The following is a 15,543-nucleotide window of genomic DNA, read 5'->3' as shown; positions in this document are numbered from 1 at the left end:
GTACGAAGTCCCTGAAATCTTGCTACAGGACTCTTTATCACCTTTCCATTCTCATCACAAAGGCAATGCACCATTTGTTATTATTAGATAACACAAGAGAGAAAGGAAAACAGAAAGGGGGGGAGAGAGAGAGAGAGGGAGAGCAACAACAAACGATGAAGCAGGGAAGATGGACAAAAGGAAGAAGAAACGTGGTGGTGGGGTTGGAGAAATTAAAAAAGAAAAAAGAGAGGGACAAGCAGAGCAGAGTGATGAGATTCAATTCAACAACAGCATTCCATTTTTAAAATGTTTTCTCTTGCCTCACTACTTTTCTGGTGTAATAAGGTTGGGGTTTTGAGTCATTTTAAATAGTGCAGTGGCAGTGATTATCAGAACAGTCTCATGAGTGCTTTTAGGCAAATAGTCTTCAGAAACTCCTCAGTCCGTTCTGTCAATTCAATAAGAATTTTAATTGACTATTAAAATACAGCAATACACAATAAAGACATTGCTGCACTGCTGCAGAAATACTAGCAAATGTGTCATCAACAGAAAAGGCGATTCTCTTCTGTGGGCTTATCAGAATTGTTAGAACAGCATAAATAGCCTGGAGCAGCAGTAACTGAGGATATAGAAGATCTTTCCAAATACGCTTTTCTCCTTAACATAAACAAAACAAAGCAAAAGTCCTACAATTAGAGCATTAATTGTACATGTGTCGGAAAGTTTTCCTTCCCATTACTGCATATGTAATAGGTCATATTTTACTGTGTAATGTAGAATGACGGTCTGCACATTTATATAGCAAATGGTAAAAATTACTAAGTGAAATTGCCATATGATGACACTACATAAAACTCAGTCTCTTTGAGCAAATTTGCTCTCTTTATGATTTCCAGAACAAACGTCCCAGTAACTGCACAGAGGGAAGATGCAAGGCCTTTTGTGCCCTTTGCTCAACAATCTCAAAGGTCTGGACTGAATCTCGATTTCACCAGAGCCCTGTCACAGCCAACAGGTCCTTCCATAGCAGGTTTCTCCAAACACCTCCACAGGCAGGAATGGGCCACATCATCCCATGCCAGCTCTCACAAACAGAGCACAGACAGTTACAGCAGTGTGCCAATCACCATGTCAGCAGCAGTCTGTACCAAAATCAGCTCATGGCTAAGGCCAGTTAGGCTTACTGTGACTCTGCTACTGCAGACAGAGCCACTGTAAGCTGTAAACAGACAACATGTATTTTGCAGAAATTATGTATTCTCAGGAACGTGCATATCACAAAAGCACATTAATCAGATGAATTTGTATTTCCAAAAAACACAGAAATAAAATAACATTTCTCCGTGCTGCATTTAGACCGAAGCTGTGAAAGAAGCAAATAACCTTTCCACTTACTCAGAAGTTTGCTCATTAAACAGCAAACATTTAAGAAGAAAGCATGGCAGACTCTGTTGATGAGCAGCATAAAGACCATACACAGACCAAAAGCTGGATGAGTATTACACACTGCTCCTGGTCTCAAAGGGCTTTATTAAAAACAAAAGCATAAAAATTAGTTCCTGAACAGGATGATTTTTAATTGTGTCCTCCTGGGAAGACTGCACAAGGTAGACTTTCTTGCTTCCCTTGTAGTCTACAGGGACATAACAAGCTCTCAACAGATTCCCTTTGGTCTAAGACCAGTTACTGCTGGGTTTCTGGACTCTAGTTTTTAGTGACAAATTATGTTTAGCTGGTTCTGAGTCAAACGTATTTTTATTGATATCTATTTTACGCTAAAACAAATAATTAAATATATATATATGCTTCAGTGTGATCTATTTTCTTTTAGTGTAAGATTAATCATACATAATCAACAGCGTAAAGCTTACAAATATTGTCCATTAAAACAACAATGACTTTGATGTGTCTGACTGCAGTGGGATTGGTGTCCAGTCTGCATTAATTTATGACCTTCAGGAAGCCAAGGTACCTGTTTCCTTGGGACTTTGTATAGTCCAAGTACTCCTGAGCCAGATCCAGAACAGCACTGCAATGCCCTTTATACCACTTCATCATCTATGCACTGCCTTCCACATAGTATATATAGGCAATGCAAGATAAAAGAAAATAAAAGAAGAAAATCCATCATAACTGTGCTAACAGATAAACAAACAAATAATCCTCCCCTCCCCCCCCAAAAAAATCTACAAAATGACCTATACAGCTAACCAAGTTAAACAATAGGAAGCAACAATGGAGAGTACGTATTTTAGATTTTGATCCTGCCTCTCTGTACTGTAATTCTTTTGTGTGTGTGTGTGTGTGTGTGAATTAGCAGAGGGTGCTTTTGTCCCACTGAGGTTTGCAGACTAACATCTGTAGCAATACCTATTATTTATCGCAAAAGATAACCAGAGGAGAAAGAACAGATCCTTCCTCTACCATCCCTGGTTTATTTCACAGCTTTGTAGTTAGTGCCAGAGAAAAAACACACACCAGACAAGCAGAGCTTTCTCTGATGATTAGGCACCCACTTAGAAAGAGGTAAACCAGGCTCCAGTGACCACTTGGCAGCAGATAGGACAAAACCTTCCAGCAGGAGGGCCTGGTGATCTTCAGCTGATGTTACCCAAATCTTTATGCCAAGAGGTCTCAGTGTTACAGTCACTAACCAGCCAGATTTTACCCAAACCTAGGGATTTCTTCTCACAGCCACTCTATTCTCCCAATTATTTATGTTTGCTGTGATATGGTAAAGATATGGTATGTTCCTCTACCATCCCATTGCCTTACATTGATCTCTCAGATGTTGGGAAAGATGACGAGAGACACAAGATGAAAGAAAAAGGAAAAGCTCAAAACAAGCTTACATAAAATATTCATAACTGGCAGTAATTACAAACAGAAAATAGGAAATAAAAATTCCTCATAAGCAGCAGTGATTATGCAGTGTCCAAATCATCTATGTGCAATTCCCTCCAGGATATTTTCTCTACGGATTTCTGTTGCTGGGGTCTGAAAGTGAACCAGTCATTTTTGCCTATATCTTTGGCTAGATTTTGCTGCTTTATATAAATGTAGCCTGGTGTTACTAGTAAAATTAAAGCTTTATGCCTTATTTGTACTCTCCATTAAAACCTATAACAGATCTCTGCCTTCTGTGAAAGCAAGATGACATCTCAAATGGGAAAAACTTACATAATAGCTAAATTGTCTCTTCAGGTTTTAAATGTGTTCTTTTGTGCACTCATAAAATGAACTGACTTCAACTTTTTTTTTTTTTCCCACTCTTATAGATTAATATTTTGCTTATTATGACAAATCAAGGGATCCTGATTGGCTATCGCTGAGTCTGGTAACCAAAATCTTTATAGAAAATATGTTTAAAATGTTGTTGTTCAAATAAGGTGAGAGCAAACTAACAACTTTATCTGAATGCTTCTTACAGGTGTAAAAAATATATCAATTTCATGTAAAGAAGTGAGGAATATGTTGATTTTCTGGAAATTGCCTTTTTTTTTCAGCTACATAAAATCATGTTTATTCCAGTCTGTTTCTGTTTCTGTGGTGTAAAAACTACTGTTCTTTAACCATTGATAAATACCAATTCACGTATGAAGAGCCATGATATATGTCCTAGAACATTCTTATGGGTTAAGATATGCAGAACTACTTGATTCGAATTTTATGTCAGTGCTACAAAATAAGGTGTTCAATCAGATCAAGGGTGAAAAGTTTGTTGAAGTCCACTATGAATTTTCTGAGCCATAACAGTCCTGTCAAATTACAGAAAATCATAGATAATTCACCCTGCTCCTACTTTCAATCATTTTAATTTTCCCATGAAGAAGCGTCCCCCTCTGATATGAAACATCAGTTCATAGAAAAAAGCATGAATTATACTTCCATGGTGAACTTGTCAGTTTTTGCTATCTGAGTGCTCCACTCAGCTTTGGAGACCACAGTAGCCTTGTTAGGTTTCTAAGGCGCCCTAATTACATACATTTGAGATTGCAGAATGCTTTAATTTAAGCCAGCACACAATCAGATGCTGTGCTTTCACAAATATTCAGAAACGTCATCTGCCAGGATCAAGAGTAATTGAACTGATATCTTCTGGGTTTTATCTGCAGCTTTGCTGCATAATTTTTCATTTTCTTTGGAACACTTTAACACAAAGAGAGAACATGCCTAGAGTCCCACAGAGGTGTTTTGACATTAGGCTTAATAAAGCATGAAGAACTCATTAATAAATAATGTTCTGCTAGGTTAACAAATAAAGCTGAATGCATTGGCAAGACCCAGAAGCAAATCACATCATGCATGCAGCCAAGTAACTTGTTAAAATGATTGCAATGGTGCCATTTCTTCAGTGTGTTTGGCACAGCCACACACAACACTGCACAAATATGCACAAAACACTGTGGCATATATGCATGGGCCTTCAATTATAATGTTACCTGTCGATTTTTATCTGAACTCTGTGACTTGAAGAGTTTGTAAACAAGCATTCATGACAGTGACAAAGAGATATCAATATATTGTTAAGCTTTGCTGAGAGAACACTGCTGCCTGGAGTTTCAAAGGAAAAGACCTCTTGTATTCTTTGAGCTGTGCATCATCCCATTCCTGTGTCAAAGCTACAAGCTTGATACATTTTACTGCAGACACGTTTGAGTTAGAGCATTCAAGGCTGTGTCAATATTTCCATATGTCCTTATTTTCCAAGGTTAAACATTCTGACAAGTTTTAAATCTGAGGAGAGTCTAAGGAGAGCTTCTAGCAGCCTGGGGTCAATGACACAACTCCCATCAGCTTCGGCTACAACAGGATTTCATATAGGAACCAGAGTAGGATTGTGGCAACTTGAGGGTCTAGATTTATCCTTAATCCTTCATTATGATGCCTTTAAGTGCCTAAGTTGGAAGATGAAGTCACCTTAAACTACCCCTGTAATCAGTTCCAAGAAACAAATGCTTCCAGAATGTGATTCAGATCTGGGCTGCTGATTACAGAATCAGCTTAAAATGAGCAAGTTCTCAATTTAGAGACTTCTGCTCCATGCTTATGCTTCTAGGCAGGAAAACTCCTCAGTCCCTCCAATGAGGCCAAGTAACAGATTGCACAATTCAAGTTTGGGCCTGTGAGATCTACACAGTTAGTCAGGGGATTGAAAAAAAAAAAAAAGTTTCCTTATTTTATTTTTAGCTTATATTTGAGTTATAGTCATATTCTAAATAAAGAATTCATGATCTTTAGAAACAGGGACAAAGGATCCAATGCAGGTCTTCAAATTTCCATTCTACATTCTTCTCTGTTGATTTACTGTTATCTGTAAGTAATACTTGGACTGAATATTGGACTGAATATAGATTTAAAAAAATAGAAAAGTATTTCATGCCATATATTCACTGAAAAAAAAAAAAAAAAGCACACAAATTCCAGCATATTTAGAGTGCTTAGAAAAATGAGATTTTTTCACACCTGACAGAACTGCCAGGTTCCAAGAGTTACTGTGAATAAGAGGATCAGATGAAGCTATAATATCTTCTGAAAATGACTTAAAATCTCTGATATATTTGATGAAAGCTATAGCTATTTAGATGATGCATACTCATCTTTCCAGTGATATAAAGTCTCTCTCTCTCCCTCCCTTTTTAATAGTTTTCAGATCCATACCATTTTTCAAACACCAAATTGAGAAGAACTGAACATTTGCATCTGAGCCACAATGTATTCCATGATGGCATAAGAATACAAACTCAGGGACATAAGATAGTGAAAACCGAACAGTGAAGTGTTTTAGAAAATACATTTTCTGTATTTCTGTGGTTTCACATTTCCTGTGGTTTCACAACCTCTGCTGATTTGGTGTTGGGAAGCAGACTTGCTGTTCAGTACCTCTGAAAACAAGGGACATGCAAATTCTAGAATCCAGTCCTTGTTTCTTTTTCTTTTTTCTTTTTCTTTTTATTTTTTTGCCCAATTAGTACCAAATTTTAAATTGAAAAGCAATCATTAGAGAACAAAAAATTAAATAAAATCATAAAAATGGTATGAGCAAATGACATCATAAACTGTATTTCATTTTTTTCTCTGTTATGTCCTCACTAAGCATGGACTTGCTCATCTATTTCTGGTAGCAAAGTTGTCCAGCTTCAGTTAAGCTTGTTTATTTGGTAACTCAAACAAGAAGTTTGGTTTGAAGGTCTGAATAACGAACTGACTCAAAGTCACCTAAGTATTCAAACTAGGCAAAATTTGTCTGTGTTCTCAAGTGAGTAGCACCAAGTTACTGAGAAACTTTCAGTGTCTGGTCAATACAGAACACAAGATCTTGGAGGGTACCCGGCTTGTGAGATCTGAACTGCTTGAAGAATACAAAAGTTACCTGAAGAAGGGCAAAGAAGCTGGTGAAGGGTCTAGAAAAAAGTCGCATGAGGAGTGGCTGAGGGTGCTGGGATTGTTTAGCTCAGAGAGAAGAGAGCTCAAGACCTTACTGTACTTTACAACTACCTTAAAGGAGGTTGTAGTGAGATGGGGATTGGGCTCTTCTCCCAAGCACCAAGTGATGAGAAAAGGAGAAATGGCCTCAAGTTCCACCAAGCAAGGTTTAGGTTGGATATTAGGAAAAATTTCTTTACTGAAAGAGTTCTGTGATATTGGAACAGGCTACCCAGGGAAGTAGTTGAATAACCATCCCTGGAGCTTTCCAAGAAATGTGTAGATGTAGAACTTAATAGCATGGAGTTGCATGGTTTAGTGGTGGACTTGTCAGCACTAGGTTAAAGATTGGACTAGATGATCTCAGAGGTCTTTTCCAACCTGAATGATTCTATGAGTGCTTAGCACAACTGGTACAGCAATGCTTCTTTTTTATGTTATCACTAGATTTGAAGTGACAATATTTATTGCAAACTAAGATATTTGTGAATCTTCAAATACTATGCGGGCATTGGAAAGTCTGTATTATTATTTTTTTCTTCTCCCCCCAACACCCATCCGCCCTGGAATTACAATGGTAGGTTTCTGTATCTAAATTCTGTTTGCACTCTATTTCAGTCATCCACATGCTTCTAGGATCATGCCAATAATCCAGAAACATATCTAACAACATTGATTTTTGTTCTGAAGAGCATTGTTTTTATTCTAGAATAACTTAGTCTTACATGACATTGGACAAAAATACTACTTCAGAAAGTTCTTTCCTTTTTGTTTATGGTAAGCTTCATATGAGGGCACAGCTGACATTTTCAATGAAGCTGCAATGGATATTCACATATTCACGTAGTAATGTGTGCATATTACCATGTGTTGGAATCACACAATACGTACAACTGTAAAAGGAATTGCTTTATGGAAAGAAAATATTATTCCTACTTCATTCCATGCATATTAATCTGTGAGGAGAAAAAAAAAGTATCAGAAAATGCTTTTTGTGCCACATAGTGATGTTAGCTAGAACAATTAAAAACAGCAAGAGAGCTATTTTAATATTTTTTTCCCTCTTACATTACTGACTTAAAAGAAACTTGCAATTAAATATTTGTAAGCAATGTGTACATAATTTTTGTATACTTTAAATATTAAAAATAGTATTTGAAGCAATACACAATAGCTGTCAAAACAAGTTTTACAGGCCCATTAAGATAGTAGTTTTCTTGATCTCAAGCAAGATATCAACATAATAATGAGGGAAAATGCCATCCCCTGCCAGAACAGCAAGAAAAGACCCAGTAAGCTTTTGGTATTCTGTAGCACACAGATTTTGCGGCTGATTTTGTAATCCAATTTTAGGGAAGGAAGGAGGATTTAGGCTTTAAAATAACAGAAATGTAGAAAAACAACCAAGCAGATCACCAAACATAAATTCCCCATGGAACCTAGTACTTTACGGAAATGTTTCCTGTAAATCTCCTAGCAGATCAAAGCAAACCAGCTCTCATTACACCTCCTCAAGAGAAAAGCATTCACACCTCAAGCCCTGGCTTTTAAAGAACTTTTTTTAAAGATTTTTTTTTTTTTTTTTTTTTTTTTTTTGTCAGAGACTGACCAGGCTGACCAGGCAGAATTTTGGGGTCTTCACAGCTCTGGGCTCTGCTGGGACTTGCTGGAGCTGGGGGGAGACAAGTAGGCCCTAAAGTAGATCCATTAGCCATTCAGTCCTCAAAGGACCTGGGTTACACAAATGGTCAAGGAAAAGGAATTGCCAGATTTCAGGAGGTGTCCCCTGTGTCCCTTTAGCTGGTCAGACTGCAGTCAGAATTTATGATTATCCCTTATGGTTCAAGTACTGAAATGGGAGAAATTCTGCATTGTTTCCATGCCTCCTCTAACAAGCTTTGTCTGTTAAGTACCCCTCTAGGAATATACACACAATTTAGAAAAACAAATGCTTTATTCATGATAGCAATAAGTACAGCATGGCTGTACACATACCAATTGAATAGTAGTTTTGTATTTTTTTATTTTATTCCTCCCAATAACTACATGTTCCTACAAGTACCTCACAAATGTGCACTGAGTTTTCTACACAGTTTTTAATGGAGAACATTTTAAATAATTTTTGGAAAGTGAATGAAGCTGTGATAAGCAGTACAGCTGGTGAGTCAGTGGAGACTGCAAGGAAGGAATTACCAGGAGGAAAATATTCCAGGAAATTTACTCTAATTATGAGGCCCAAGAATTAACCAATTAAGTGTGGTGCTCCAGTTCATATACGCAGAATATATACACTGGTAATAAATAGGATGACTTGAATATTGTCTGAAAATATCTTCACTTTTGAGATAGAAATTTCTCTGACAAATCTTTACCAAAAAATCAAAAACATGTATTCATCAGTAAGAAAAGCTAAAAGGTAATGACTTGTACCACCATTTTACTCTTGCTTACTCTCAAATGTGAACCGGAGGAAATACAAGAAAAATATTAACAATGACATATCTTACTTGGGTCACTTTGAGACCTTAGAATATCCAGGGGAATAAACAAGCATACTGAAATTGACCATATTTACACCAATAAAATCCTCACCAGTGAAACCCCAGAATGCCTTTTTTCCTGTCGGGGGAACTGAGTAAAGCAAAGATTTTGCTGCCAGGTGGAAGGTGCAAGATTCTGACAACGAATATTAATGTAGTGGGTTTATGGGGCAAGGCTGTAGCTGTGCTGCAGGGGTGGCCTCTGTGAGAAGAATCCAGAACCTGTCCCATGTAAGATAAGGGCCATTTTCAGCCAGTTCCGAAGGGACCTGCTGCTGGCCAGTTGGGCCAAGAAGCAATGCTGCTTACGTCTCTGTGAGAGCCAATTTAAGAAAGAGAAAAAAAACTGCTGCACACCAGCAGCTGGGAGAGAGGAGTGAGAACCAGCCCTGTGGACCCCCAGGTCGGTGCAGCAGGAGGGCAGGAGGTGCTCCAGGCACGCAGCAGCAGTTCCCCTGCGGCCTGTGGAGAGGCCCCTGGTGGAGCAGGCTGTCCCGCTGCAGCCCATGGGTCCCACATGGAGCAGATCTCCACACTGCAGCCCGTGGAGGAGCCCCCGGTGGAGCAGGTGGATGTGGCCTGGAGGAGGCTGCGGCCCATGGAGAGCCCCCGCAGGAGCAGGCCCCGGGCCGGAGCTGCAGCCCGTGGAGAGGAGCCCATGCAGGAGCAGGGGGTCTGGGGGGAGCTGCCGCCCGTGGGGGACCCGTGCTGGAGCGGTTTGCTCCTGGGGGATGGACCCCCTGGTACAGACCCATGTTGGGGTGGTTATTGAGGAGCTGCTGCCTGTAGGAAGCCCACGCAGGATCAGTTCGGGAAAGATGGCATCCCGTGGGAGGCACCCCACAGCACAGGGGATGAGAGTGACCGAGAAGGAGTGGCAGAGAAGAAGCACTATAGACTGACCATAACCCCTGTTCCCCTGTTCCCCTGCGCTGCCTGGGGGGAGGAGGTGGAAGAGGATGGATGGGGGGAAGGTGTTTTTAGTTTTTCTTTGTTTCTCACTTCTCTATCTTGTTAGGAATAGGTAATAAATTTCTTTAATCTCCCTACTCTGAGTCTGTTTTGCCCGTGACAATAATTGTTGAGTGATCTCCCTGTCCTTATCTCAACCCTTGAGCCCTTTCGTAGTGTATTTTCTCTCCCTTTCCCTTTGGGGAGGGGGAGTAAGAGAGCGGTTGTGGTGGAACTTGGCTGCCCACCTGAATAAAACCACCACATACCAACAGTTTTGCAGTTATTCGTCCTCCTTAAAGATGCCTGTAACTTTTCACTGATGCCCAAATGAATCATGTATACATCCTCCAACTGTGGTCTTGCTTGGGGAGTAGTTGTAGTACTTTCTAGAAAACGGGTTTTAGGAGGAGTGGCTGAGGGAACCGGGATTATTTAGCCTAGAGAAAAGGAGGCTCAGGGGAGACCTTATTGTGCTGTACAATTGTCTTAATGGAGGCTATGGTGAGAAGGGGATTGGGCTCTTCTCCCAAGCACCAAGTGATAAGATGAAATGGCCTCAAGTTGCATCAAGAGAGGTTTAGGTTGTATATTAGGAAAAAATTATTTACTGGAAGAGTTGTGTGACATTGGAACAGGCTGCCCAGGGAAGTGGTTGAGTAACCATCCCTGAAGGTTTTCAAGAAACGTGTAGTTGTAGAACTTAGTAGCATGGACTAATGTGATTTAGTGGTGGACTTGTCAGCACTAGGTTAAAGATTGGACTAGATGATCTCAGAGGTCTTTTCCAACCCGAACAATTCAATGACTCTATGATTCTATACTTCAATAGAAGCTTTCATGTATGTTTTCACCTCTACTGGCCAGTTATTAATTTCAATAGGTTCCTACTCTTGTGTCCTATTTCACAGATGAGGGATGTTTGTATGACCTCCCAGTGTTTAAGTCACCTGTCTTTCACCATCCTCCCATAAAGTATAGAAGGCTTGATGTTAGCAGATATACAGAACTTCAGAAAGAAAAATTCTTTGTCCAAAGTACTCTGCAGTGGACACAGACCCTAAAAACTCACTTGAATAAATAGAAGAGATGCATTATGCAAATAGATTGGGAGCTTTAGAAACACTGCAATTCAGGAGCAATATTCTTATATTGAAGAGTGCACCAGCCCTGGACACAATGATTTAGATCAAATCCTTACAACAAGTACACAGTTCTCTACTGATAGAGGCCTATGTCTTGGAGGCACAGAAGAGTTTTCGAGACTTTGTCACTTTTGCTGGCTCATTTTCTAAACTTGGTAAAAATCTAAGAAATACCAAAAAAAAAAAAAAAAGAAAAGAAAAAAAGAAATACCCCGGTGTTGCAGATACTTCTGTTTGTACTGGGAAGAGTTCTTGGTTCATTCTTTGGAGCCGCAGCTGAGCAACATTCTTAACACCGCTTTTTCCAAGGATATGAATAGTCTCATTGGAAACTAATGCTCAAAGGCATTCGCCTAGAAATCTTGCTACACTGGCTGTCTAGATCATTTCTGGCTTTCAAATAGTACTGTCTGGATCTCACCCAAGCTCAATCTAAGCCAGATGCTCTTCTCCAGGAGCCACTTTCCTCTAGGCAATGCAACATCTTTGTGATGGCTCTGGTTGCATCTGTGGAAAATGAGATATAGGTTTGGGTGTCATCTGCAGAGCCTGCAGCAGCTTAGCCCCTCTCTGAACAGTCTTCTGGAAGCATTGGAAAGAGGTGTATAAAAAGGATTTATAGCCCTGTGGTCAGGCTACAGGTGCAGGATATTGGGAAGAAAAAACAATTTTACCACTGCTGTTTTTGGGTCCTAGTGGAATGAGGTTCTCTGTCTGCGAGGTATACAAGATTGGAATATGTTCACTAGGCATTTAAAGGAAGAAGAAAGATAAATAATTCCTTATCAAAGTCTGAAATTAAAAAGTCCTTGTAAATTAACTACAGGAAGATGAATTAATGTTATTAGCAAATGGAAACGTGGTACACAATATAAAACAGAGTAAAGAATATTGTTTCTTAATGCAATATATTTTGGCCACTATGTATTTTACATTTAATTTTATGGTACAGAAGGCATTACTGAAAGAACAGCTTTACTTTACAATTTTCTTGCTTAGTAGAGCTGATGTATTAAAAAGGTTAATGTACTAAATTTACATTTTTCTAGACTGATTATTTCTTACTCCATTCTCTCCTGCCTTATTCTTAACCTCTTTAAAAAAGAAATGATACAAAATAGGACTTCTATTTGACAGTCTGAGTCAGAAAACTTACTTTCCCTGCCGATTTTCATGCTCTACAAGCTTTGCCATCATAAACCACTTTGCATGTATTAAGGAGTATTATATTAGATGAGGCAATTTAAGTGTATCCCATTTCGCTTGGTGAAACTAAGCAGCTTTGCATTATAACTAAGTTGAGCTAATGAGAATATGCTTGAAGCATGTGTTACCTGGAACTGAAGTTAGCTAGTCTTTCAATACTGCAACCTATGAGTTTGCAGAATGATGGCAGGAATCCTGCTGTGAGAGAGATAGGAAAATTATTATAATCTGCATTCCTAAATTGAATGAGTATTTTGCTCAGCAGAGGCCTCTTGAGTGCAAATAGTCTGAAATTACATCCTGCTGTTTAAAATATTTTTTTTTTAAGTGAGTAAAAATGCCCACATTTTCTTAAGTCAAATAATTTTGAAATCGTATGTGACTAAAATTATGGAAAAAAGAAAGCTATAAGTCAAATAATTTTGAAATCGTATGTGACTAAAATTATGGAAAAAAGAAAGCTATATACCCTTCACTTTCTCTAGTAAAAGCTGTTTGATATTGTTATTTTTGAAAGAAGTATCTAGAATTCATGGTTTTATACTTTGATCTTAATTATTTAATTATTAGATCGATAAAGCTTATTATATCTCCCTGTTACCACTTCATCACTGAAATAAATTTAATGTTGACAACTTTCTTATTTTGTACAAAGGAAATCGTAACATAAACATTTCATCAAAATCAACTAATGGGTATGATGCTCAACACACTAGTAAGCTAAAACATATACATACATGTATAAACACATATATGTATGCAGGTGATCCTGTCTCTCCATCCCCAAACAAGGTAGTTGTATTCTTATCTGTTTCCTGGAATCTATCCCTATCCCATACTGGTCCCTGAAGTTGCATTGGATTGTGTGGGAAAATGCTGCTGGGGAACATGTGAACAGATGGGATGGATGAACAGGAGCCAGGGCTCAAACTAATGTCCAAGGCCTGTTTTGCTGCTACAAATATATAGGTTTAGGTTTGCTGATGAGACATAATGGTTTAGGTGAAGATGCGGTTATTATGGTGTGAAAGATGGTTCTCAGGAGAGTCACAAGCCAGGCAAAGGTGATGACAAGGGCAGAGACATAGCTTAAATATAACCCCTTTTCTGGAACTCAAAGCACCTTATGTTGAGTTGCAGTCATGTTGTTTTGGATTAGGATTCACATATCTGACCTACTTCTGAAGTGGTGGATATATCACTCCTGTTTTTCCCACAAAAATAAATAAATAAATAAATAAATATAACTGACAGTAGAAATCCTTTTTCTGCTCATTAGGTCAACCTCCCATGACAGTGACATCTGTTTTCCTCAAGTAAGGGGATGATACTCTCATCTTCCAGGAGGCTTCTGTTGCCTCCAGGACTTAGTCTATATGCAGAAAATGTCCAGGATCCATTTTAAATGTGGGGTTATGCCTAAAATTCCCACCTCATGAGCCATAATACCTCTGTGTGTGTGTGTATGCGTGCATTTCTTCACTAAATGCCCAGTTTCTTTTAACTTAGTAAGCTAGGTACTCATTTCAGCATATCTATCATTTTTTCATTTACATCAAGGTAATTTATTATGTTACCTAAGCTTCTGCGGGGCTTTGTGAATAACCCTAGCTTCACTTATATTCTTGCAAAATGAAAAAGCCAGTAGCAGAATTCATCATGGAAAATTCAGATGGGTGAAACTCCACTGAATTTGTAGCCAGTCAGAGAATTTAGCTCATTCATTTTGATTTGCACTGCTTAAATGGACATATCCATTATCTATCAAAGAAAGTTTGTTCTCCGTTCTATTAAATAACATTTGTAATGTCTGTAGTAGCATGAACTACAAAATCAATAAAAATGAATAATAAACCATTTATTTGCATAATTTACTATCCAAATTTATATATTGGTATTAATGAGTGTGTGCTGTAATAGCAACGCTGTATGGCAAAATTAAGGATACCTAGGATATTTCAGCATTACGTGTCCTAATATAGGAAGGTTCTGTCAATAGTTGTACTGAGTTTGAAGAGCATGTAATTCTGTATGTTTTGTATAATTAACAGTCCACACAAATGCACATTACACAATTCCCCAGACAGAAGTACAAACACACATGCAGTGCAATGCAATGGAACTCACAACACTTTTGACATTTGACCTGTAACTGTGTGAGATATTCACCTCTTTTAAACATGTTTTGTACATACACACACATAAAAGATGTAAAAAATCAGTCTACACATTAAAGCTACAATAGGTAGATGTCCTATATGAATTTGACTTTCTTGGGAAATATTTAGGCACCACAGTGAGGGCACTACATAGCACTCCTCCATATGGGAATCTTTGCAAAGTCTTGCAGCTCCCTTAACCTTCTGCTTTTAAATGGAATCTATATTTTTATATCCATGTTATTGCTTCTACTGAACACCATTACAAAAACTCTCAGTAACTTCAGTAGAACTTAGATGAAGCAAAACTGCATTATTAAATTTTTTCCTCTTCTTTCTGGAGTAGACAATTGGTGTCAATCGGGAAACAATTCCTTTTGATGAAGGATGATATTTTTATCTTCTATTTACTTTATAGAGGGAGTAGGCATTTAGAATGCACACAGAAATGCTAGCTAGAGTAGCAGACAGAATGAGATAGATTAGAAAGCTATTATTCAGATGATATCACTAGAATCCCTCCACAAAAAAAATGAGAAAGTTGAATTTATTCCTTGTAGTTCTAAATGCATCAAGGTTGAGTACTATCCATTTTATCCAATGGGGTTCCTGAAAACATTTTAATTTATCGTGTAGATGATTAACATGAACAAAACATATTTGTAAAACTAATTATTAGAAAAACAAACAAACAAAAAACAAACACAAAACAAATCAAATAAGGTAAGGTTAACATAAAAAGACTGAAAAGGATTTTTCTCCCTTTTACCCACGTAGAGCAAATCCTGAAGAATATTCTGAGAAAGATGAAAAACAGATGGCATTCATAGATAAACTCAAGGTTACATGACTGTTCACTTTTTTCTCTACGGTACATATCATTATCCACATAATTATAAACATAGCCTTTTTTCCCCCATAAGGTTATGGTGCTGAAAGTCCTCATGTATCTTTATGATCTTGCTACTTTCCTTGTCAGTTATGTGTCTGAGACATCACTTGGTGTGCACACACATTCACACACATATTCCGTCACCTTTCTGAGCATATATGTGTTTGCACAATCGTTTATTCCACATTTTCAGTCATACAGCATTATGTCACTGAATTGTTCTGATCAAGGGTGATTTC

The 15,543-nt window shown here is 38.2% G+C and overlaps 1 protein-coding gene and 1 long non-coding RNA gene across 5 annotated transcripts in view; one reads left to right on the top strand and one right to left on the bottom strand.

The window, feature by feature from the left end:
• Positions 1–9,998, top strand: part of LOC308192878 — a 59,570-nt gene extending 49,572 nt beyond the window's left edge. The window contains exon 2 of the long non-coding RNA XR_013949183.1: positions 1–9,998. This exon is cut by the window's left edge and continues 33,004 nt beyond it. This is a non-coding gene — a long non-coding RNA (uncharacterized lncRNA).
• HS3ST5 (heparan sulfate-glucosamine 3-sulfotransferase 5) overlaps positions 1–15,543 on the bottom strand; it is a 204,144-nt gene that overhangs the window by 79,157 nt on the left and 109,444 nt on the right. For 2 of the 4 annotated variants that reach the window (XM_080586867.1, XM_080586869.1), the window contains exon 3: positions 1–15,543. This exon is cut by the window's left edge and continues 3,950 nt beyond it. The exons of 1 other annotated variant lie outside the window; for it this stretch is intronic. The gene's annotated coding sequence lies outside the window, so the exon portion shown is untranslated. One more of the 4 variants, XM_080586868.1, reaches the window with a different exon arrangement.

This window comes from Anser brachyrhynchus (assembly GCF_964034855.1).
Source record: "Anser brachyrhynchus genome assembly, chromosome: 3".
Lineage (NCBI taxonomy): Eukaryota > Metazoa > Chordata > Aves > Anseriformes > Anatidae > Anser > Anser brachyrhynchus.
The sequence above is the reverse complement of the archived record's forward strand: the minus strand, read 5'-3'. Positions and strand labels throughout refer to the sequence as shown.